General features: G+C 37.7%; 1 pseudogene; it reads left to right on the top strand.

The window, feature by feature from the left end:
• Positions 1-23,817, top strand: part of LOC149198615 (putative methyltransferase PMT2 pseudogene) — a 98,716-nt pseudogene that overhangs the window by 25,780 nt on the left and 49,119 nt on the right.

The raw sequence follows: 23,817 nt of genomic DNA, 5'->3' as shown, positions 1-23,817 counted from the left end.
TACTAGTCCATACCTCTTGTGGAGTCTTATCCTCCAACACTAATGAAGGTGAACTGTTGACTAGGTAACATGCAGTATCCACCGCCTCTGCCCAAAATTCCTATCCTAACCTGGCACCACTGAGCATGCTTCTTGCCCTTTCCATCAATGTCTTATTCATTCTCTCTGCAACTCCATTTTGCTGAGGTGTATATGGAGTAGTCTTCTGCCGTGCTATACCACACTTCTTATAGAATTCTTCAAATTCCATACTGCAAAACTCTCCACCATTATCTGTCCTCAACACCTTTATCTTCATCTCTATCCGGTTTTCCACCAGAGCCTTGAATTCTTTAAACCTATCAAAGACTTCAGATTTCTTCTTAAGGAAATATATCCATGTATTCCTTGAGAAGTCATCTATAAATGATACATAGTACACAGACTTACCCAGTGATGGAACCTTCACAGGTCCAAGCACATCACTGTGCACAAGCTTTAATATATGTTTCGCCCTCTTACTTCCAGAGGGGAAACTCACCTGATTCTGCTTCCCATATACATAATTTCACAGAAATCAAAATCCAGAGAACTATTACTCATACCTTCTACCATACCTTTACCATGAAGTATTCAAAGGCCCTTCTCTCCAATATGCCCAAGCCTTTGATGCCACAGCATGGTTCTCTCTCCAGAGATGACTAGATTTTCTACTCCACTTTCAAGAACCACAGAATTGTTGCACCCATCAACAACAATGCTACCTTGCAGCATGTACAGAGTTCCAGTCTGAACTCCCCGCATGAATACCAGTGCTTCCCAAACCATCTTGCTGGTATCCTTCTCGAACACTGTTTTTACACCTGCATCATCCAGCTTGCTTACAGAAATCAGATTTCTGGCCAATGCAAGAATATGTAGAACACTTGGAAGTGTTCTAAGCCTTCCACCTTGCGACTTCAACTTTACTTTTCCACGACCAATGATTCTAGCCATCCTTTCATCCCCCAAGAAGACATCACCACCATGATATTTCTCATACTCGCAGAACCACTCTCTATGGGGAGTGAAGTGAAAGGATGCACCTGAGTCAATCAACCATGCCTCATGATCTACATGTGTACTTGAAGAAGCCAAGTACACATCCCCACCTTCATCTGAGGTGGTTTTTGCCTCTGTAGAAGGAGCATCATCAGATCCCTTTCCTTTATAAGGAGCTTTTGATTTACAATCCCTTTTGAAGTGCCCTTCCTTTCCACATTTCCAGCACACCACCTTTACAGGTTTTCTTGGAGATTTAGATCTCCCTCTAGATTTAGATATCCCTCTAGATTTAGATCTCCCACTCGATGACTTATTTTTGTTTCTGTTCTGGGACCGTCCTTGTACAAACAAGGCATCACCATTCTAGCTCTCCATACTTTTCCATCTCATCTCCTCCATCAGCAAGGATGAAACTATTTCATCAAAATGCAAGGCAATTGTATTGCTACCTATTTCAATAACCAGACTATCCCACGAATCTGGTAGAGAACACAAAAAACTAATGCACTTATCTTCATCTAAAATTTTAATATCAACAGATGCTAACTGATTTACCACAGTATTAAATGCATTCAGATGCTCTGTCACTGAGTCTCCATATTTCATCCTCAGGTTATACAGCTTTTTCCGTAGGAACAGTGTATTCACCAGAGACTTAGATTGGTGCAAAGTCCCCATCTTGTCCCACAAAGCCTTTGCCGTAGCTTTCCCTGATACATTCAACAATATTGAATTTGAGACACACAATCATATTGTGCTCTTGCCTTCCGATCCAACTTCTTCCATTCTTCATCAGTCACTCCTGTTGGTTTAGTACTTGGATCTACCGTGATCCACTGATCTTTACCCACCAACAGATCCTCCATCTTGAGTTTCCACAAATCAAAAATCTGACCATTGAATTTCTTGATCTCTATCTTTCCACCACTCCCCATCTTCTTTCACCACCAGAATCGATCTCGCAAATCTCCCACTGAACAGGGTCTACCACAGGCCCAAGTGAAACCCCTCAGCAACAAAGGCGTCCCCTTGAAGCCAAAAACAGCTCTGATACCAAATGTAGGTTTTAACCCCATACAGAAATTACCTGCATACGAATTCTAAAATATAGAAAAATAAACAATGCAAGAGCATAACAAATAAAACACATATACACAGAGATTTTCCCACTGGATCCCAAAACCGGGGAATAATACATATTTATACATGCCGAAGCATCCAATACCATGGACCGAAAACCATCTCATCCAATACCATGGACCGAAAACCATCGCGTCCAATACCATGGACTGAAAAACCATCACGCCCAAAAAAAATGTGCAAAAATCATGCACAAAACCATAGGTGGGTCCGCCCAACCTAACATAGGGTCCAAAATCAAAATTTTCTGGTGCGCTTCCCCGGACCCCATAAATTGGGGTTATGGGTACCTCTCAAACCCCCTGTTAACTACGTGGAAAGAATATAACACAACCCAACAGCACACTCCTGAATTGCTCTTGTTTGGGAGCGATTTTCGGGAGCACGCTCCCACAATTTGTTTTTTGCTCCCTAGATTTTTTTCATAAATTTTTTTCTTTTTAATGGTCAACACCTAATCCAAAATTAAATAGGAACACAAAAATTACACAAATAACCATAAATACAAAGATGCAACAAAAATAACACTTCATTTCATTAATATCAAAATACAGAAATATGCTTACAAACAGAATGGAAATAAACTAGCTCGGGCGATGGTAGCTTATCTCTGAGAAGAGATGTGACATACACATGCCTCTGAACTGTGTTATAATGAGGCTCAAGAACCTATTTATTATTGAAAAACCAGGGAAATCCATAAACAACCAAAACCCTAACCCCAGGAGATGGAACACCAAGAGTTTGTGGGCCTCGTTGCGGTTAGTTTAGAAACCAACTTCCCAGGGTCATAACTTGGTTATATTATCTCTGTTTGGCGTGTATGATGCCTCGTTGGAAAGATCTATCCGAGTACTACAAGGCCTAATATGAATCTCAAAAAATGTCATTTAGGGGGCCAAAACTGCTTCGAAAGTTTAGGACACGAAAAACTGACAAAAATAGTAAATGTTGCAATAAACAAGGAAATAGATGAAACCAACGGAGGTCTAGGTGGAATAGGTGGGTGGCATCTGATATACACTTGGATCATTCCTCCCTCCTTAGGAATAAATGGTCCCCATTTCATGCAAAGCCTCCATGAGATGAGGAAATTTCTGTTGAACCTGGTCCCTAGCGAACCACTTGACCTAGTGAAGGAGTTGGCGTACTTTGACAATTCAATATAGCTCGATCCTTTGTTGGCGAGTGTTCTTGATCTATGTATCCATGATTTTATTAGTTGTAGCATGTTCCATGTAGTCTGGGATTATATCTATTGGTGTGAGTTGTTCTGCAATATCGAATGTATCTAGCAATGGTGGAAAGTATGGTTGAAGGCGGTCTACATTGAACACTAGGTGTAGACCAAGGAATGGTGGAGTGATGAGCTTAAAGGCATTGTCCCCTACAGCCTTGGTGATGGTGTATGACCCATATCAGAATGGTCAAAGCTTGCAGTGGGGTCCAGTGAGGCTCTCCTTCTGTAAATGTAGCCAAACGTTGTCGCCCACCTAGAATGTTTGCAGAACTTGATGTTGATCATGGCGTTTCTTGTACTTAGCATTGGATCTATCCAATATATCATCGAACTACTGGTGGATGTGTTGAATGTGCTCAATGAAGCTGTTAGCCCTGTCAGCTTCGGACTGGACGTGAGTCGAATCTTCCAGAGTAGCTGCAAATGGTATGGCCACATTAATGGGACCTAATGGCTGAAATCCCAACCCTACTTGAAAGGGGTTATGTCTTGTTGAGCTATAGAGATATCTGTTTTAGCTGTGTTGTACATATGGGAGGCTTTCATCCCATTTGTGTGGATGCTTTGAGTTGTACATGTGCATAATGTGTATGATTATGTTGTTGACGACCTCTGTTTTGCCATAAGTTTGTGGATGGAAAGTCGTGGACTTAGTAAGTTTGGTATCTAGCATCGACTAGAGACTTGATCAAAATGAACTTAGGAATATATTTTCCCGATTTGAGACATTGTATTGTGGGATCCCAAAGTGTACTCACTCACTCTCAAAGAATAACTTAGCAGTGGCCTCTGTTGTGATACTCTTCTTTCATGCCACCATAATGGCCATCTTAGATAATTTGTTGATGATCACGAAAACACAGTCATTTTCGTGCTTAGAAGAAGGAAGGCTCGTCATGTAATCCATGGATATGGATTCCCAAGGTTGAATAGGAGTAGGAAGAGGAGTATATAGGCCTTTCTTCTTGATGGTTCCTTTGGAAATGGTGCGGGCAAATCAAGATTTAATGTTCCTCCAAACATCCTGATGAAGGTTCAGCCAATAAAAATACTTCTGTAGTACTAACACTATTTTCTCTACTTTGAAATTTCCAACGACTCGAATATAGTGCACCTCCCAAATAATCTTGGCACGCTCGCTTGAAGGAACACAATTGTGTCCCAGGTGGCATAAAAGTGCATCTTGGAGGTGAAAAATTGGAACTTTCTTACCTTCCAGGAGTGTTTGGTATGTGCTGCCAAATCCTGGATCACTCTTGTAAAGATGCATCCACCCCAAAGTCTCGTGCACACAAGAGTTGAGAAAAGTGATCAGTGCCATGAATGGTGGTCGATTGAGGCAGTCTACAACATTATTGGTGCTACCCTTCTTGTACTTAATTTTCAAATGGAATTATTGCAGGTATGTGGACCATTTTTTATGGTGATCGTTCTGCAAATTCCCTTGTGTCTGTGTGAACTATAGGGCTTGGTGGTCTTTGTGGATGACTGTTTCCTTCCCCATAATGTAATGCTTCCATTGACGACAAGCCTGCATAATGGAATAAATTTCTTTTTCATAAGTGGGATAATTTCGAATTGTGTCTAAAAGTGTCTTACTATGGTAAGCCACTGGATGCCCCTGCTGAGTAAGAACTGCACCAATATCTTAGTTAGAGGTATCTGTCTCAATATCAAATGGTCTGCAGGTTTGGTAATGTGAGAAATGGTGTAGAATAGAGGCAATGCTTCAACTCAGAAAATGACTTATGTTGGGTTTCATACGAATTTTTTTCTTTCACTTTGCCCTTGGTGACTTGACTTAAAGGCCAAGTGATATGAGAGAACCCTAACACGAACCTACGATAGAAATTGGAAATACCCAGAAAGATGCAGAGCACTGTTAGAGTGGTTGGGGATGGTCAATCCTGAATGACTTGTATCTTGGCTGGGTCCACATGCACACCCTTCTTGTCAATGATTTACCCTAGATATTGAACCCAGGTCATGCCAAAAGTGCATTTCTCCACATTGGCACACAACTTGTGTTGTTGCAGGGTATGAAGGAACTGTTGAATATGATGGCAGTGCTCTTCCCAACTCTAGTTGAAGATCAAGATGTGATATAAATACACCACCATGAATGCACTGGTGAAGGGTTGCAATATGTTGTCCATCAACCTCATGAAGTTTGCAGGGGAATTCGTCAACCTGAAAGGCATGACCAACCATTCGAAAATTCCCTCCTTGGATTTTAAGGCAGTCTTGCACACATCAGAGGGTTCAATAGGCACTTGGTGATAACTGAACTTCAAGTCAATCTTGTTGAAATACTTGGCCCCCTTGAGTTGGTCTAGAAGGTCATCAATCCAAGGGATTGGATACCTATTCCAGATAGTGATTTTGTTCGGTGCGCAATAGTCAATACAGAGTCTCCAGGTCTCGTCCTTCTTTTGTACCAATACAATTGGGCTCCCACAGGGTGATGAGATTGGTCTGATATACCATTTCTGCAACAACCCTTGAATCTGCCTCTTGATCTCATCATTCTCCAGAAAAGAGCGTTGATATATTGGTCCATTGGGTAGTGGCGCACCCGGGGTCAGATCGATGGAGTGCTTTACTTGAGAATGTAGAGGTACCCCTGTAGGTGAGGCGAAAATGTCCCTGTACTCCTCCATGACCTTGTCTATCTTATTTTGTTGTGCAGAGTAGCCTTGTTTAGAAGTCGTGGCCATAATATTCTTCTTTCCCTGAGGAAAAATCATAAGGAAAATAAATTCCCTGGTCTGGGAAATGATCTTACTGCATTTCTTTGCAAATATCAAAGAGATGGCACTAGGCAGGGCTACCTCTAGTATCCTGTACAACTTTTCTCCCAAAGAAATAATTACAGAGCGAGGTCTAGACTCATATACAACATGTCGTTTCCACAAGTATGGTTGTCATAATAATACATCACAAACTTCAAGAGGAGAAACATCACATAGTACCTCATCTATGAAAGGTTTGATGTTGTAGGGAACGTGACTGTTGGTTGACGTGGAGATCTCATTCTTGGTGAAGCCACTAGATAGTGTATGCCTATGGATGTGTTGTAGTCAAGAGGCCCAACTGCTTCATGACATTTGCTGAAATGAGGTTCTTTTGGCTCCCAATGTTGACGATGAACTGCAATGGAGAACCCTTCACCGACATTTGTGAGTAGAAGAGGTGTTCCCCCTCCTTTGGATATTTAGGATCATTCTTCTAGATCTTGGTAGTGGCCACGGCGGAACTAGGCTCTGTGTTAATTCTCTACTTCCCTTTGTCATTCCCCTTGTTGGGTTTTGACTTTGAGTCAGAACATGCGTTTGATTCAGAAGCCTTCAGTTCAACCACCAGTGACTTCTTGGCTCGACACTCACTCGTGTTGTGAGTGGATCTTTTATAGAACTCACACCATTTTATCATGTCCTTTGCCTTCGTGGTGTTGTTCTTTGCTTGTGGATTTGGAAGGTTGTCCTAGGTTGCCTCACCTTGGCTTTGTCCTTTGCTTTGTGGTTTGGGAGCACCTTATCCTTACTTCTAATTTTCAAATCCAAATTATCACTTCTTCAGTTTAAACTTTTTCTTAATCTTGATAGCGTATCAGTACATCATGCAAAGCATTGAGATGTCCAGAAACTCCATCTCATCATAGATGTACTTGTGTAGACAACCATGGTACTTGAGTAACAAATGCACTCATAATCCTTGATACCCAGCTTCGAACAAAGAGTATGGAAAACATTCGTGAACTTCGACACTTCTTGGTCCCTTCCCTGTCATAGCGTGGTCCATTTGATGTATTTATCTTCAGAGCTCTCGACAGGGTAATATTTTTCCTTGATGGGAACTCGGAAAGAATCCCAAGTGGGTGCAGCTAAAAATAGTGAGGATTACCTCTCATCCTTTTGTTCACAGTAGGTTTCCCACCAGTCCTTGACTTGTGGAGCGGCTTTGAGAAGTGCAAAAGTAATATTTTCCCAATTGGAAAAGTCATGAATTGAAAAATATCCTTCCAACAAATTTAGCCATTTATCTATGGGATATGCATCTATATATCCTCAAATATGGGAATATCAAAGTTAAATTGTACCTTAAAAGGAGTGGCACCTCCAAAGTGGATGTTAGATGAAGATGCGTCACTTTTGGGTAGTCGTCAAAGGATCTGGGAAAAATTATCCATCATCATATTCCTCTATTGCTCGAGGGCTTCCTCGAGAAATATTTTGAAAGGATCTCCTACCCCCTCTTCTTTCTTCTCTTTTTCCATGGGAGGCCATCGGTTTATGCGAGGTAGGTCTTGCAAAGGTTCAACCAGTCCGAGCCCTAACTCCTTATACCCTGACCATTGGAGACATGCAAAGGAAAACAAAGAAAGAGAAGATCGCTCTGATACCACTGATCCAAACTGAAACAAGAACACAACGAATTATAGAAATAACCATAAATACAAATATGCAACAGAAATAACACTTCATTTCATTAATATCAAAATACGGAAATATGCTTACAAACAAAATGGAAATAAATTAGCTTGGGTGAAGGTAGCTTATCTCTGAGAAGAGATGTGATAGCTACACACTTATGAACTTTGTTACAATGAGGCTCAAGGTCCTATTTATTATTAAACAACAAGGAAAACCCAAAACCCTAACCCCAGGAGATGGAACACTAAGAGTTTGTGGGACCTGTTGGCGTTACTTGGCAACCAACTTCCCGGGGTCGTAACTTGGTCATATTATCTCCATTTGACACGTACAATACCTTGTTGGAAAGATATCTCTGAGTACTACAAGATTGCAGTAGAACCATAGTTCCTATCGGATTGTTGCGGACCTCAACAAAATGCTGCTTAGGGGGTTCAAAACTTCTCCGGAAGTTCAGTACCCAAAAAACTGCTAAAAATAGTAAATGATGCAATAAACAAGAAAACATATGAAACCAATTGGAGGTCTAGGTGGAATAGGTGGGTGGCCACCAATATCCACCTGGATCAACACCCCTGTAAAAGCATGTGACAAATTTAGTGAGAAGGAAAAGGGTATGAACAAAATTTTTTACATGCTCCATTGTAAAACAACCTACACTAGTTCATATACTTGTGTAAGAAAGCATCTCTACAAGATTATGCCATGTTATAAAAATAAGACTATATGAGTCAATTTTTTTGATCAAGAGTTAACAAATAATATAAATAGATACAAAATAATACCCATCTGCAATATGATTTCCTTGTACAAACGAAGGGTTCCATTGTATTAAAAAAAGACCTAAATTAACATAGCTTCTACTGTCAGATATTTCTCCTAATGAATAGTCTATATTGACTACAAAATTGCAATATTTTACAAGGAAATTTTATCAAAAAATTCGTTTCAGGGGTGCTGCCCCTGAACACCCACTAGGGGGGCATCAAAGGTTGTTTCCACCCCCTTGAACCCCCCTAGACCCCCCTGCAACATTAGTGGGGGTAAAAAGCCCCCTCACACCCCCCTAGTTGGGGCTGAGATCCAAATGAAACCAAAATAAGACCTCTAAATCAAGAAGATAATTAGGCTCCACACCTAACATGATGAGAATCGAGATGTTGTAACTTGTGGACCTATGGTTGATGAAGATTATAACTACCATATGATTGATTTTATATGGTTTAATCCATGCTTTTATGTTTTTTTATAACTAATTCGTCATTCTATATGCTTTTGTCGACATATATGCATCAAAATATATATTATATAAAAATTTCTCTTGAACCAGAAGCTTCTAAAATTTTTCTCTCCCCGCTCCTGCTTCCAAATAGCCTTGCGTAAAGATGGAACCCTAGATGAACCTTGCAATCCCCCCCATAGCATAACTCCTAGAAGAAGGATAATGACTATAGGGATTGTTAGGCCCAAAGTATTGGACCCTTGGATCGGTTGGAGTAGTAAAAGGATTATTTCATGTAGAGGGATCCCCCCCAGGGACAAAGGAAATTCCAAAAGAATGATTGCTAATTGGGTTATATTTGACACTAGAAGGATGAATTCCCTATGTGAAAGCACCACCATAAGTGGGAAGACTTGTAGGAAAAGTGGCACTAGTAGGGACATTTCCCCCAAATAAGTTAGTGATTCCAAAGGAATTTAAAACTCCAAAGAAGGGTATTCCTCCTAATGTAGAAATACCACAAGGATTAGATGTCCCTCCAAACACATTATCCCAAGTCTAACTACGAACATGTGTAGAGCCCCCCTGAAAATTCCTTAAATATGTTTGTCCCATACTAGAGATCATGATCATAGCGATGGTCGAACTAGGTGGAAACTACCCACCTCCCTTAGGTGGACTCTAGCTTGCCCCCATACCAAACACAAAACTGTTAGGAGAGAAGGATACAAATAGACTAGGGAAACTACACTAGGTTACAAAAGCAACTAGTGGTAAGTCCCAAAGTGAGGAAATAGGTATTGTCAAAGTAGGGGTGGAACCTATCACATTGATTGATGGAAATGAAGGCATCATGAATGAAATATCGAATGTAGATGGTGAATAAGGTCCCATCTCTCCCATGGTGGAAGAATCACACTCACTGGTCATTTTCTGAGTGAACAAGGAAAAAGGTTGAGTGAAACAAGCACTCACTTGTACCAGTACGAGTTCAAGATGATTCGTCAAAGGTGAGTTGATGTGTGGTGTGATAATTTTATCTACTATTTCAAGGATGGCCTGGTCTTCTCTCCATAAACCAAAGATAACCCCCCAAGTTTGATTTGATCTAAGCCCTTTGATGAGAGAGTTATCCTATGTCTTTGTGGTGGTGGACCTTCCTCTTCGGGAGGAAGGTTTCGCAACCTTCGAGATCAACGAATAATTTGATCAGCCACAATGAATATATAAGTTTGATTAATAAAATAGTTTAAACACCCCTATGGCCAGCTATAATCATACCAAATAACACACAATATGAAAAAAAAAATTAAGAGATGCAACAAGCAAACAATCTACAAAAGTACCTCTTGAAATCCAAGTTTCTTGAGGTGATGAAATTCCAAAGGACCTTAGCCTAATGAAGGATTGAGAAGTAGTTACCCAACCTCCCTATATCAATATTGACTAGCACATGTGACCTCGATAGAGCTAAGAATCATCCCCAAGGAGCACTAAAATGGTGATTGGCATTGCCTCAAGTGCCATGGAGACTTCCCATCCATAGTAACTTAGGTAAGAGCCCTAAAAGATATGCCACTAAGGTTACCACTTAAAAACCAAACGACCGATAGGACATGTGTGATCAATACCATAGGAAAAGGTATGTGTTGATGGTGGTGGAAATCCCTCAACCAAGGGGGTCTCCCCTATGAAAGGTCCCAATCGGACTTCACACCATTTGGTGTGGGAGCCCTTTTGGAAATAAGGCCCGACTTCCATATGTTCTTAGAGATTTGTCCTGGCTACGATGGTTATCACAAGAAAGTAGTGTACATGTACTTTCATTGAACAAGTGAGTATGCCTTGTGGAATGTTCAACTGCAAAATGTATCAAGGATTTTCTATCAAAAGTGGGAGAAAATTGAGCCTTTAAGAGAAGAGTAATAATATTGATCTAGTAAAGATACAAAAGCATATACGTATGAATGAATTCTTGGATAACTAGAAAAATAGTTCACATAGAAGTAAAAATTGTTAAAACACATACAACACACTTTCAACATGATAAGTACCAAAGCCACTGAAATAATTCAATTTCCTTAGTACATATGAAAACAACATACATCACAAACATTCAAATAATAGTCTTACAATATTTACAACATACACATGAAAGTGTGTTGGCTCAGGGAGCTTCCAACTTAAGCAAAAATTCCAAGGTACATCGGTACAATGAACACCACTAGCTCCAATAGTGGAGAGTTAGAGAACCCCTTCCACTTCCAAAAGAACTATATTCCTCTCTAATGCTTGGTAAGGTTAAAATTCCTTTTCATGAGCTATGAGGGTATATATATAACAAATGTGGTGACCATTGACCTCCTTTGTGCCTCTTGGACTATCCTCATGACTGTTTGACTTCTCTATGACCTTTTGACTCCTTCATGATTTTTCACATTCTATAGATGACTCTTGTACTTTCACTTTACATTACACTTCTCACATATTGAAATTACATAATCTTCAAATGATGTGGAAAATAATGACTCGTATACATCTTAACATGATGCCTTGAAAAGACATGAAACAACATTGATAGCATGGAGTGCATGATGATATGAAAATGTCAATCCATTCTTTCCGTTATTGTCTTCATGTCTTCTTGAAAGATAGTACATTTTATTCTTCTTCCTCCTCCATCTGAATTAAAAGTAGGGAGTATTCAATGTGGTCTTGATTTCTGGTTGTTGTCACAATTTGGTTTCTCTTTGTTTTGGCTTGATCGATCAACTTTACTTTTCAATTACAAAGGTGTCTTCTAGTAGGGTCTCCTTCTTCATATTCTTCATCATTATCTTTTCATGACATGAAATGATATCTACTACTGAAATCCACTCAGGATGAGACAACATTCGTCCAATAAACCCCTAGTCTAACATTCTTCACGATAACCATCAAATGCACTGGAACTAGGTATTAGACTACAAGACTGCCTCAAGGATTGTGCAATTACACAAATTATGAGGTTAGGGGCCAGGATTGAGCCTTGAGACTACACAGTGCACAATTTAGGCAAGCCAGGGAAAAATAATTACGTAGTTGAGGGGCTCAAGGGGTCAGAATAAAGGCTTGAGGCTTGAGGTTTCCCATTGCATAGTTCCATAGGGACAAAGGCCTAGGGCTTGTGCAGTTTCACAGTTCAAGTGGTCAAGGATGAGGCTTGTTGCCTGAGATTGTGCAATGCACAAAGGAGACTAACTAAAGGCAAAGACTGTGTAGTTATGGAGCTAAAGAGTTGAGACTGGGCATTGAGACTACATGGTGCACAGTTCTAGAAGGCAGGAATTGAGTAATTCACAGTTCCATGAGGTAAGGTTTGAGCTTGAGGGATGATACTGCGCAATGCGAATTTCAAGAAGGCTGAGTGAGGCCAGGTTTCTCGATCGGGACGTTTTCTGGATTTTGCTAAGTGTGGGATCATTAAGGCCAGAGTGAACAAGGATAAAATATGAGGTGCACTTTGCGACGAAAATGTTGAAACTTGTACGACAATGCTTGAAACTTTCGGAATGAGTGTAATACATTTTATATGATAAGCATGACTCATTAGAACCAATATTACCCCTTGAAACAAACCAAAACTAGATTTTTTCAATGTGCGATCCTTTCCATTATCTAAAGACGAAACTTGCAATAGTAACCTGAAAGTGCAAATGAAACTTGCAATAGTAAGAGGAAAGTGAAAATGACACTTGCAAAATGCGAACGACATTGAAAGAAACACATGCTAGAACAAAGATAGCAAATGAAACTTATTAAAGTTAAATCAGACAAAAGTTACAATCGTAAACATGAAAGCGACACTTGTGAAGTCAACGGTGCACAAAAATGACAGTTGGAAAAATTCACCGAAATAGAAGAACAATCGCAGGAAAATGTGAGAGATTGTTGATGAGAGTGTGCAATGCCTATCGACATAGGTTTAACATTGCACAAACATTGTCTTGATGAACTTACTCTATCCCTATTCAAGCTTGCACAAAAGAGTGTGCTCACGAACTTGTTGCAGACTGAGCATGTGTGAGAAGGTGACATTGAAACTTATCGACCGACCATAAAGTGACTATGGAACGAATGATTGCAAGATCCATAATAGGCTCCAAAATTCAATTGTAGACCAAATTTTGGAGGGTGTTTGTCGTAGCAACAACACTTGGTGACACACTAGTAGAACTCAAACTTCTCTGCCTTGTTCAAATCTTTCATGTAAGGTCTAGTTTCTCAGGAAGTATTGATTCTCCTTGTAGACTATTTTGGTTTCCCCACTTACCCTGATTATAGATATAGTCCCCTTCATCTCTTTATCTGTTGAACACAATCATAAATCTAGCCATATCAGAATGATTTCACTTCAAGACAAGGCTAATGTAATTCACAAGCTTGAGATATTCAAAATGTGAATTTTCATCTTTGGTGTTGCTTTGCTACCAGTAGGACTATACAGTACCTCGACGGAGTCACTTCAGGAACACAAGCATTACTTCGCTACCAGCAATACTAGACAATACCCCGACAAAGTTACCTGCTACACCTCCCTACGCAAAGCCTTTATCTTCTTTCACCCTTTATTTATTTATTTTTGTAGGATTGTGCTTTAAGACTTATTTATTTCATGGGTGGAAGAGGGATCCTGACTTATTGAGAACAGCAGAGGTTGTTCCTTCAGAGAAGCATATATAAAACTTCTGATATGAGTTTTCTCATTAAGATATTCCCATTTTCCTTCTCTACTTGATTGGATCAACGTGGAAAACACTAAAACATAAATAACCAAGCATAGAAACAAGGCTACTAGAAAAGATACGAGTGCCATGGTTTCACACAAAGATCTCCTCACGCAAGGATCATATTTTCCATCAAAACATCATCGACCAAAAAGTATGAACCAAGAAAAATAATAAGGAATAACAAATAAGACAAGCATCGTTTGTTGTCACAATTACCCTTTTCAAATTTTGGCACATTGTATTTTGAGCTAAAGGGGACATCCTTCATGCAAATCCTTATTAAACAAAACATAAAATAAAATACAAGACACAACAAGGAAACAAAATCAAAAGGACAAAGAAAATGGAGGCCAAAACGAAAATAAAATGCAAGACAAAAGTTCAAAAACATAGGAAAGACTACAAAAAGCGAGTGTAGGATGAATGAATAAGGGAAACTAGTATGTGATTAGACCTACTCCTATCCTAACTAGCTAGAAGGTCGAGGTCAAGTGTAATGAAATTTCCAGTATAGCCATCATAACTACTTCCGACCTGCATACAAAAAGATACAAACGAGTAAAACAGATACACGACAATGTGCAATAAAGAAGATAAGTGTTTGAATAACTTGAACAATAAATTAAAGGTATTGCTTGTCAGTAGAAAGATGTGTCATAGCTACTACTTCTAACCAACTCACATTCTTACCTTTTCGATTAAAACCATAATTAAGCAAACCTCGAAAGCTTCTTGCAAATGTAACTTCATTTGTACTTCCCACCTTAGCAAGGATGAGAAAATATCGAAACTTGTTATTTGCGACAGAGCTTGCCAGGAAAGATTGCTCCAACCATTCAATGGTTGGATCTTGAAATTTGAAACAATACTCTCGAAATACCTAAGCTCCTTGAAAATATGATTTTTCATTACATGTATGAGATCAAGATGAGAATATTGTGAGGGAAAATGAACCTAGTCATATTTAGAAGACTTGTCAAGAGAGTGAGGTCCTAACATAACCATAAACGAGGGCTAGAGTTCCTCAACTAATTGACAAGTATTCAAATAGTGAGATGATTAACCATAAAGATCAAAGGATATAGGACAATTGTCATCGGATAGGTTGGTAAGAAAATGATAAGTTGAACTACAATCATTAGGATCATAATTATGGTTAGAAGGACCAATCAAAGCATGATATTCTCGATTATAAGACAATAAGGATAGGAAAATATGAATAGTTTCGCAAATTGTTTGACTAATAAAATCATATTCCTTGTGCGATGAATGTAACCAACCATTTTCTTTGAACTGGTTACACACTGCACTAGCATCGTAATCATCAAAAGAAGTAAAAATGAATTCCAGCATAGCAAACACATGAAACCAGTTAGGATGCAATGAGTGAAGAAGAATTTTGTTTGCTAGATAACTCATGCGTTCACTATCACTCAGGAGGATTTCAAGTGCGATGAAGTAGAATATTAGTAGTCTAACATTCACAAGAAAAACTAGGAGTTGACTATTCTAAAGTGCATATGGTATACATGATTTCTTTGGCCAAAGATGGTCTTTGAAATGATTAACTTCACAATTCCAAGATTCTATGGGATATACACACTTCAAACCTTATTTAAGTACAAGATCTTTGAATGGAGATGAATTGATTGAAATAGAATCTTGAATCCGATCATAAATCAAATCTTGAAAGTTCGAAGCTTGTATCTAAAATACAAAACATATTTGAAGAATGAATTTACATCCAGTGAAACCATGCAAAGAAAAGAATTTTGCGAAGAAAACTAGATCTAATTTAGTTTGGGGATCTTACCAAGGCCACGAGACCCTGACATAACCATCAAAGAAAGTTGAAATGTCTCGAATTCCTGACAAGTCCTAGAAATTTCAAGGATTGTAAAATCATATTTTGAAGAGTGAATCAGATCATGCACAGTGTGTAGATAGCTACTTCAACTAATTTCAATGAGACCACTACTAATCGAATGGCATCAATCTCTATCATTCATTTGACCAGATTTTACTACTTCAACGACCAGATTACTCAATTCTAACTATTCTTCGAATAAAAAACCTAGAGATGTATGAATCAAATAAATTTCATGAGCAAGATGATTTGAAGAGTTGTCATCATACAAAAATAAAAATGACAAGGACTAGAGTGGATACTCAATTATCTGATTGTTTCCATTTTCATCGCGACTAACCTCACTACCTTGTGTCAATTGAGAAGTTGACTCATCAGATGAAGAACTCGAAGGGAATAGAGTATCTTCATCGTGAGTAGTTGCGTTGAAAATAGTACATCACAAGGGATAGTGATATGGAGAAGAAGTTTCGACAACAACATCTTCTTTGGCTGGATTAGATTCTAGATTTCATTCTTTCAAATTAAAATATTCTTGAGAAAATGAAAGATCAACTAGTGCACTTGGGCATTCATCATCACATACATCAATGAAGTCATGAATATTAGAGAGATGGTTTCCCAAGATTATAGATTGATTAAACAAATGAACTTCATTTGATTGACTTCTGAGAATAGTAGATTTAGAATCAAACAAGAATGGAAGGGCACCATCTTGACATGGGGGAATTCAAAAAATAGAAGAAAGATTGAAGGGATCATCACTTTTATGCTCCTCTACCTGTGTAATGTGATTGCCTTGTACTTGATTACAATTTGAACCTGTTGAACACTACGTTTTAGCGACACATAGCAATACACCCTTTTTTCGCAAAAGGGATAGCACCTGATCAATGTGTTCGTGCCATCGAGCTATCATCATCAGCTTGATCATCATCTTATAATGTAAACCCATTCTGCATGTGTATAATGTAAGTAATCTCAGTAGATTTGTGTCATGTATGTAATTACCTAGGTAAACCTACTTTTTTGGTGACGATCTACATTCTGGGAGGTTTTTTGTCTCACCGATCCATTCTCGGATGGTTGACACAGTTTTCTTTCAGCCTTACCCCAAATCTAGAATGGATTTTTTCACTGGGATCTTAAGCGAGTCCTAGTGTTATAGATCGACTCTATGTAAAATTAATTTGGGAGTAATCCTAACTATTTGGTTAGGTTATTTTATTACGAATTGCTTGGTCTTTTGGATTATATTTGTGTCACAGAAATGGGTAGTCTCTGAGGGTCTATTTCAAATGGGTTTTCCCCCTTGTGATGTAAAAGATATGAAAATTATGATCTCGAGGGTTGGAAAAATAATTTATCCCCTCATAGGTTAATTAATTAAATTTTTTGGCCAAAAATTAATTAAAATCCTAAGCCAGAAATTTAATTAATTCTGGGTCCTAGGTAAATTTAAATTCTTTGAAAGCAAAATTCATCAGTCCTTAAAAATTAAATTTTAAGAGGTCCTCGGACTAAGGTAAATTGATTATTTTGGCTAAATTTTAAGCCTTTGGTCCCTGGGGTTAAGTCAAAGTTAAAATTTTGAGAAAATTAATTCAAAAATTTAAATTTTGAATTAATTAAAATTCATTTAATTGAAAAATTTGAATTTCCTCAAGAATTTAAAATTTCGACGGATGAGATTAAAAGAAATTTTGATTCTCATCAACAGTCGAAATTGCTTTGACGAGGATCACTCGAACTAGTCGTTGGAGGATTTATCTTTAAATAGGAGGTCATTTGTCAATCATTTCATCTGATCTTTTGATCGTGTGCTAAGCGAAAAGCTCTCGTGTAATTTTTATTTGGATAATAAAGAAAGACTTTGGGGTTAATTTTTTGCCGGTGTTATTCTTCATGGAAATACTGTGAGATGTGTCACTTTAATGCCTAAATTTTTTTAGCCATTGATAATAGCTTCTGAAGAGTGATTTGAGTACATGTATCTTGCTCAGTTGCTAGGTTTTGAATAATAACCTAAATTCTGAACATAATAGCAGGTATTTCTATTTGTCTAAGTTTTATTATTGTTTTCTCACTCTATATTGATGGTTGAATTGAGTTTTGCAGGAAAGTCTTGATTTTTAGATCACCGGGTGTTCGAAAGTTTTCAATTGGACCAGCCAACTCCCGATCTATTTTTTCTGAAGAGCCTAGCTTAATTTGATCCCGTGATTATCATAATATTTGTTTATAGGTGATTCATGAAGGGTTTTGATCTCAACACCTCTTTTAAATTTAATTTTTTTTTTTTTTTAAATTTTAAATTTTAAATTTTTTAATTTTTAATTTTTATTTATTTATTTATTTATTTTTTATTTTTTTGTACTAAACCAATAGATCTGGTTGTTGAGACCCTCAGATTATTAGATTTAGGAGCGGAGTTGGACTCACACTCCCTACATCTGGTAGATTTTCCATTCATGTACATAGATCTGTAATTATTTTTGGTTTTATAACTTGGATTTTCTAGGTTTTTTATATATTGTTTGGGTGTTTTTTGTTGACTTGCAACTACAGATTTGAGTAAGAAATTTGCATAGAGTCCAGGTCTAGGCCCTAGAGGGTAAGATCTGGATCTCTGGGGTTCATTAAAATTTTTTTCCAAGGATATTATTCAGACATTTTGCAGTCCATGGTTTTAAGTTTAAGACTTTTTAATCTGGAAATCTTTAAAAGGGTTTCACTGTTAAATTTGAAGCAAGTGGATTCACAGTTTTAAATTAAGAGGTTCTTGGCCACCATTTTTTCAGATTGATTTTCTGCATGTTTTTTGGGTTTACTGTGCATTTTCAATTTTTTTTTACAGCCATCGCTACCATTATCTTTCTGCCTATGATTTCCCTGTATCTCCTCTCTTCACGCAGTGCATTACCTACTGTCTCATTTTCCAGGTCTGCTTCCATACATCTCAATTTTGCAGCTTCAAGTCTCTACAATCTGCACTCTCCTCCATTGCTACCCATTTGCATATATTTCATCAAAACGCTGCGTAAACCCTGCAATAGATTCACATTTAACCGTGTCTCCCACCCTGCATTTTCCCTTTCCATCCACGTTGTCCAGTTTCTCCCATCACACTTTTTCTCCATACACCATCACATTTTTTGTTTTGTTGCACTATCCCTGCGTCTACCCTCATCTTTGCTACGATTCCATTAACCTCTCCATCGTTGCATCATCACTTCTACTTCATCAAACAACTTAGTCATTGAGCAGCCTCACAGATCCATCGATCAGATCTCTCTCACCCTTCGCGTGTTCCGCCTCCAATCAAACCCTCAAAATTCCATCCAGCCTGCATCTATTCCTTTCCTGTCTGCAACCCTTATCTTCTCCATCGCTGCTTTGTTTACAAGAACATCCTGCCTATTTGCAAATTCCTCCCTTTCGGCCTCTTCTCCTGCAGCTCCCTCTTGCATCCTCAGCCGCCAAACTCTCAAACCTCCTTCCTCCTCGATCTGTGTCCTCTCTTCCGCAAACTCCTACAAACCCTCACGTAGCTCCATTTTTGCTGCCTTCCCCTCTGCCAGTCCATCGATCCTCATCCGCCATCGAGTTCTCCTTCTACCGTCGAGCGTGCATACACAACAACAAGAAACATTTGACTTTCATGTTCATTATTACATATGCATTTGGTTTGTATATAGTTAGGTGGTAGCATATTTATTCTTTAATTTCATTTGAAATGCATTTAAGTTTGTTTTTTTTAGATTGGTAAATTTCATTTAACATTTTGATAAAAAAAAAAATAGGCTTTTGTTTTTATTATTAATGATTTGTTTTTTCTCATTTTTATTTTTGATTTATGATTTAAAAAACTTTAAAAAAATTCCAAAACATTAAAAAAACTCTAAAAATTCTAAAAATCTAAAATGTAAAATATTTAAAAACAATTAAAAAAGTTTTTTTTTTTCTTTTTTTGTGACATTCGGCTCTAAATTTTTCATTTTTTACTTTTGACAAAAATTCATAAAAAATTATGAAATTCTAAAAATTAAAAAATTCTAAAAACTTTTGTGATTGTGGGATTGAGAATAAATCAATTAAAGCGATTTGCGCTTTCCATTAAAAATTTTAATGTGACATATGGCCCATTAAAATTTTAATTTATTAACCGTTTTGATTTACTTTGTCATATTAAAAAAATTTGATTTCTTCAGTTACCATTAAAACAATTGCCTAAGGAATAATTGAAGTGCTAATTTAAAGTTCCTTGGTGTCTTTGGTGATTAAGTGCAATTTTTCTATGGTTAAAGTACGATACATGTTTTGAAGTCATATTGACTATTGGAGAAAGTTAATTGAATCTAGATCTGGGCAGTTAATGAAGATCATTTTAAATTTGGAATCTCTTGCATGTTAAAGTTTTGGGCATTTACATTAATTGTTCATGATCGTTGCTTTGCCACATCTATAAGTTTTCTCTAGATGACTTGTTATTACTTAGTCTATGGTTAATTCAATATAAAAGGCACTGGTCTGTAGTCATTTATATCTTGTAATTGTGTCTTATCTTAATCCATCTGTCGTAATTGACCGAGACTTGCTTTAAATTCATCAAGTTGTTCATCATTAAAATCTCCTAGAGCCCGTGTTCCACAGGCTTTCTCATCCATTTACCTTAGGGACTACCCCCCTTGACTTGCCTAGGAGAGAGTCTAAATGGAGTGAGTAAGGATCAAGAGTGACAACCCTTACTCTGAGCGTTGTCGCGGTGCCTAGATACTTTTGCAACAATATTTTTTGGCGCTGTTTTCGGGGACCGTTTCATTGGGCCTTGGTTTTACGACATTCATCTTTCATATTTATTTATCATTTTTACCGGAAACACCAACATTTTTTGGCACCGTTCCAGGGACATTTTATTCTCGACGTTTCAACGGCATTTCCTCATCATTCTTCTCATTTGAGCCGGCAACGACAACATTTTTTGGCATCATTGTCGGGGATAGAGTTTTTTCTATCCTTGGTTTCTTCGACATCATTTTAATCATCTCATCTTTTCCGCCATTCATTATCCGGTCAAGCGACACAGCATTTTTTGGTGTCATTTGATCTTTTCGTCGCTTCATCTTTCGTCATCTCATTAATCGTTTCATCTGCACTTTTAGAACCTGGACATATTGGTTCGTTTCTTGCTTGGGTCGTGACTCCACTTATTCATCCATTTTTTCTCAGATAAGAAGCCCTCCCTTATATCCAGATGTTTTTTCCTTTTGGATCCTAGAGCTAGACTCATGTTCAAGTGGTGACTCCACTTTTTTCGTTTCTTACAAGAATTTCTACTAGAAGCTCGCTTCTTGTGGATCTCTTGATTTTCTTGAGCAAGAGTCTCTCTCTAGCATCCATTTTGTCCCTCCTTATCCCTTCAAGCAAGTCATCATGGATGATCCATTTACCCCGTGTCATTTTACTAATTTTCTCCATGATATGCCGGAAGAGGCCATTCATAAATTGCCTTTCTTCTCGGGTGGTGATTCAGTATGCACTATATTGAATGCATCTGATGCCATGAGGCATCTTTGTATTGTATTTCTAACCTTATGCCTTGTTATTTAAGTAATTCATTTTGTAGTTAGATTTATGTTTTCCATGTTATTAGGATAGTTGATAAATGAGGAGCATATATCTTTCCTGTGCTTAACGTTATATAATGATTTTTTGGATGGACACTACTTATGTTATATTGTGTATTGTATGGATGTATATTCTGTATTCTCACATTCATCCAGTGAAGCAACGTGTCCCCAAGTAGAGCCAGATGTTGACCACTACATGTCAATGACCCATAGCAGTAAACCCCCTTTTTCGCAAAAGGGATAGCGCCTGATCAATGTGTTCGTCTGTCGAGCTATCATCATCTTATAATGTAAACCCACTCTGCATGTGTATAATGTAAATAATCTCAGAAGATCCCTGTCATGTATGTAATTACCTAGGTAAACCTACTTTTCTGGTGACGATCTACATTTCGGGAGTTTTTTTGTCTCATCGATCCATTCTCGAATGGTTGGCAGAGTTTTCCTTCAGCCTTACCCCAAAGCCGGAATGGATTTTGTCACTAGTGACACTTAGACGATTCCTAGTGTTATAGATCGAGTATATGTAAAAGTAATTTGGGAATAATCCTAACTATTTGGTTAAGTTATTTTATTACAAATTGCTTGGTCTGCTGGATTATATTTGTGTCACAGAAATGGGTAGTCTGTGAGTGTCTATTTCATATGGGTTTTCTCCCTTGTGACGTAAAAATGTGAAAATTATGATGTAAAGTGTCTTGAGGGTTGGAAAAATAATTTATCCCCTCATAGGTTAATTAATTAAATTTTCTGGCCAAAAATTAATTAAAATCCTAAGCTAGAATTTTAATTAATTCTGGTCCTAGGTAAATTTAAATTCTTTGAAGGAAAAATTCGTCGGCCCTTAAATTTTAAGAGGTCTTGGGACTAAGGTAAATTAATTATTTTGCTAAATTTTAAGCCTTTGGTCCCTGGGGTTAAGTCAAAGTCAAAATTTTGAGGAAATTAATTTAATTGAAAAATTCATTTCCTCAAGAATTTAAAATTTCAATAGATGAAATTAAAAGAAATTTTGATCCTCATCAACGGTCGAAATTGCTTTGACGAGGATCACTTGAACTAGTCGTTGGAGGATTTATCTTTAAATAGGAGGTCATTTTCTAGTCAATTCATCTGATCTTTTGATCGTGTGCTAAGAGAAAAGCTCTCGAGTAATTTTTATTCGGATAATAAAGAAAGACTTTGGGGTTAATTTTTTGCCAGTGTTACTCTTCATGGAAATACTGTAAGATGTGTCACTTTCATGTGTAAATTTTTTTAACCATTGATAATGGATTCTGAAAAGTGATTTGAGAATAGGTATCTTGCTCAGTCACTGGGGTTTGAATAATAATATAAATTTTGAACGTAATAGTAGGTATCTCTATTTTTCTGAGTTTTATTATTGTTTTCTCTCTCTATGTTGATGGATGAATTGAGTTTTGCAGGAAAGTCTTGATTTTTAGTTCATTGGGCATTCGGGGAAGTTTTCAGTTGGACTAGCCAACTCCCGATCCATTTTTTCTGAAGAGCCCAGCTTAATTTGATCCTAGGCTTATCATAAGATATTTTTCTATGGGTGATGCGTGAAGGGTTTTGAGCTCAGCACCTCCTTTAAACTTTAAAATTTTTAAATTTTTATATACTAAATCAATAGATCTGGCTGTTGAGAGCCTCAGATTATTAGATCTAGGAGCGGAGTTTGGCTCACACTACCTACATCTGATAGATCTGCCATTCATGCACATAGATCTGTAATTATTTTTGGTTTTCTAACTTGGATTTTTCTGGGTTTTTGAATATATCATTTGGGTGTTTTTTTTGTTGTCTTGCAGCTACAGATCCGAGGAAGAAATCTTCATAGGGTCCAGATCTAGGCCCTGGAGGGTAAAATCTGGATCTCTAGGGTTCATTAAAATAGATTTCCAGGGATATTATTAAGACATTTTGCAGTCCAGGGTTTTAAATTTAAAACTTTTTAATCTGGAAATCTTTTAAAGGGTTTCACTATTAAATTTGAAGCAAGTGGATTCACAGTTTTAAATTAAGAGGTTCTGGGCCACCATTTTTGTAGATTGATTTTCTGCCTGGTTTTTGAGTTTACTGTGCATTTTCGAATTTTTATTACAGTCATCGCTGCCATTATCTTTTTGCTTGTGATTTTCCCGTATCTCCTCTCTTCACTTAGTCCATTACCTGTTGTCTCGTTTTCTAGGTCTGTTGCCATACATCTGGGTTTTGCAGCTTCAAGTCTCTGCAATCTGCACCCTCCTCCATTGCTAACCATCTGCATATCTTTCATCAAAATGCTGCCTAAACCCTGCAACAGATTCACATTTAACTGTGGCTCCCTCCCTGCATTTTCCCTTTCCATTCACGTTGTCCAGTTTCTCCCATCGCACTTCTTCTCCATACACCATCACATTTTTTCTTTTGTTGCACTATCCCTGCATCTGCCCTCATCTTTGCTATGATTCCATTAACCCCTCCATCATTGCATCGTCACTTCTAGTT

The sequence above is a fragment of the Pinus tabuliformis genome, chromosome 2_1 (assembly GCF_031772625.1).
Source record: "Pinus tabuliformis cultivar Carrire ecotype Pingquan chromosome 2_1, CPIR1, whole genome shotgun sequence".
NCBI lineage: Eukaryota > Viridiplantae > Streptophyta > Pinopsida > Pinales > Pinaceae > Pinus > Pinus tabuliformis.
Note: the sequence above shows the minus strand (reverse complement) of the source record. Positions and strands in the feature narration are given on the sequence as shown.